At 48.9% G+C, this 1983-nt stretch overlaps 7 non-coding genes across 7 annotated transcripts; all 7 read left to right on the forward strand.

The window, feature by feature from the left end:
• The first annotated feature begins 20 nt into the window (after nt 1-20).
• LOC118347516 lies at nt 21-139 on the forward strand. The gene has a single exon (XR_004800724.1). It is a non-coding gene; the product is annotated as a 5S ribosomal RNA (ribosomal RNA).
• A 192-nt stretch (nt 140-331) lies between these two features.
• Nucleotides 332-449, forward strand: LOC118347517. The gene has a single exon (XR_004800725.1). It is a non-coding gene; the product is annotated as a 5S ribosomal RNA (ribosomal RNA).
• A 189-nt stretch (nt 450-638) lies between these two features.
• On the forward strand, nt 639-757 carry LOC118347519. The gene has a single exon (XR_004800727.1). It is a non-coding gene; the product is annotated as a 5S ribosomal RNA (ribosomal RNA).
• A 189-nt stretch (nt 758-946) lies between these two features.
• LOC118347520 lies at nt 947-1065 on the forward strand. Its single transcript, XR_004800728.1, has one exon. It is a non-coding gene; the product is annotated as a 5S ribosomal RNA (ribosomal RNA).
• A 189-nt stretch (nt 1066-1254) lies between these two features.
• LOC118347522 lies at nt 1255-1373 on the forward strand. The gene has a single exon (XR_004800730.1). It is a non-coding gene; the product is annotated as a 5S ribosomal RNA (ribosomal RNA).
• Nucleotides 1374-1553: 180 nt separating this feature from the next.
• On the forward strand, nt 1554-1672 carry LOC118347521. Its single transcript, XR_004800729.1, has one exon. It is a non-coding gene; the product is annotated as a 5S ribosomal RNA (ribosomal RNA).
• A 189-nt stretch (nt 1673-1861) lies between these two features.
• Nucleotides 1862-1979, forward strand: LOC118347518. Its single transcript, XR_004800726.1, has one exon. It is a non-coding gene; the product is annotated as a 5S ribosomal RNA (ribosomal RNA).
• Nucleotides 1980-1983: the final 4 nt, after the last annotated feature.

The raw sequence follows: 1983 nt of genomic DNA on the forward strand, positions 1-1983 counted from the left end.
TTTAAAGTAATTAGTTTGATGGGTGCGATCATACCAGCACTAATGCACCGGATCCCATCAGAACTCCGCAGTTAAGCGTGCTTGGGCGAGAGTAGTACTAGGATGGGTGACCTCCTGGGAAGTCCTCGTGTTGCACCCCTCGTTGAGTTTTTTTCCGCCTTGCGAGATAAATTGACAAGAAGGAGCACTCGGGAGTGGATTTTTGGGAAAATCTCGCCCTGCCCATCGCGTAGCCATGGGTTTGGATCAGATCTCCGTTTTGATTGGGATCGGAAGGACGCTAGTATGTCGCTCAAGGATTATATGAATTTTAAGTAATAATTAGTTTGATGGGTGCGATCATACCAGCACTAATGCACCGGATCCCATCAGAACTCCGCAGTTAAGCGTGCTTGGGCGAAGTAGTACTAGGATGGGTGACCTCCTGGGAAGTCCTCGTGTTGCACCCCTCGTTTTTGTTTTTTCCGCCTTGCGAGATAAATTGACAAGAAGGAGCACTCGGGAGTGGATTTTTGGGAAAATCTCGCCCGGCCCATCGCGTAGCCATGGGTTTGGATCAGATCTCCGCTTGGATTGGGATCGGAAGGACGCTAGTATGTCGGTCAAGGATTATATGAATTTTAAGTAATTAGTTTGATGGGTGCGATCATACCAGCACTAATGCACCGGATCCCATCAGAACTCCGCAGTTAAGCGTGCTTGGGCGAGAGTAGTACTAGGATGGGTGACCTCCTGGGAAGTCCTCGTGTTGCACCCCTCGCTTTTGTTTTCTCCGCCTTGCGAGATAAATTGACAAGAAGGACCACTCGGGGGTGGATTTTTGAGAAAATCTCGCCCTGCCCATCGCGTAGCAATGGGTTTGGATCAGTTCTCCGTTTGGATTGGGATGGGAAGGACGCTAGTATGTCGCTCAAGGATTATATGAATTTTAAGTAATTAGTTTGATGGGTGCGATCATACCAGCACTAATGCACCGGATCCCATCAGAACTCCGCAGTTAAGCGTGCTTGGGCGAGAGTAGTACTAGGATGGGTGACCTCCTGGGAAGTCCTCGTGTTGCACCCCTCGTTGATTTTTTTTCCGCCTTGCGAGATAAATTGACAAGAAGGACCACTCGGGAGTGGATTTTTCGGAAAATCTCGCCCTGCCCATCGCGTAGCCATGGGTTTGGATCAGATCTCCGATTGGATTGGGATCGGAAGGACGCTAGTATGTCGCTCAAGGATTATTTGAATTTTAAGTATTTAGTTTGATGGGTGTGATCATACCAGCACTAATGCACCGGATCCCATCAGATCTCCGCAGTTAAGCGTGCTTGGGCGAGAGTAGTACTAGGATGGGTGACCTCCTGGGAAGTCCTCGTGTTGCACCCCTCGTTTTTGTTTTTCATGAATAAATGAAGAAAGGGCACTGGGAGGTGGATTTTGGGAAAATCCATTTTTGCCCGCTCCAGCGTAGCCATGGGTTTGGATCAGATCTCCGTTTGGATTGGGATCGGAAGGACGCTAGTATGTCGCTCAAGGATTATATGAATTTTAAGTAATTAGTTTGATGGGTGCGATCATACCGGCACTAATGCACCGGATCCCATCAGAACTCCGCAGTTAAGCGTGCTTGGGCGAGAGTAGTACTAGGATGGGTGACCTCCTGGGAAGTCCTCGTGTTGCACCCCTCGTTGATTTTTTTTCCGCCTTGCGAGATAAATTGACAAGAAGGAGCACTCGGGAGTGGATTTTTCGGAAAATCTCGCACTGCCCATCGCGTAGCCATGGGTTTGGATCAGATCTCCGATTGGATTGGGATCGGAAGGACGCTAGTATGTCGCTCAAGGATTATTTGAATTTTAAGTAATTAGTTTGATGGGTGCGATCATACCAGCACTAATGCACCGGATCCCATCAGAACTCCGCAGTTAAGCGTGCTTGGGTGAGAGTAGTACTAGGATGGTGACCTCCTGGGAAGTCCTCGTGTTGCACCCCTCGT

The sequence above is a fragment of the Juglans regia genome, unplaced genomic scaffold (assembly GCF_001411555.2).
Source record: "Juglans regia cultivar Chandler unplaced genomic scaffold, Walnut 2.0 Scaffold_906, whole genome shotgun sequence".
Classification (NCBI taxonomy): Eukaryota; Viridiplantae; Streptophyta; class Magnoliopsida; order Fagales; family Juglandaceae; genus Juglans; species Juglans regia.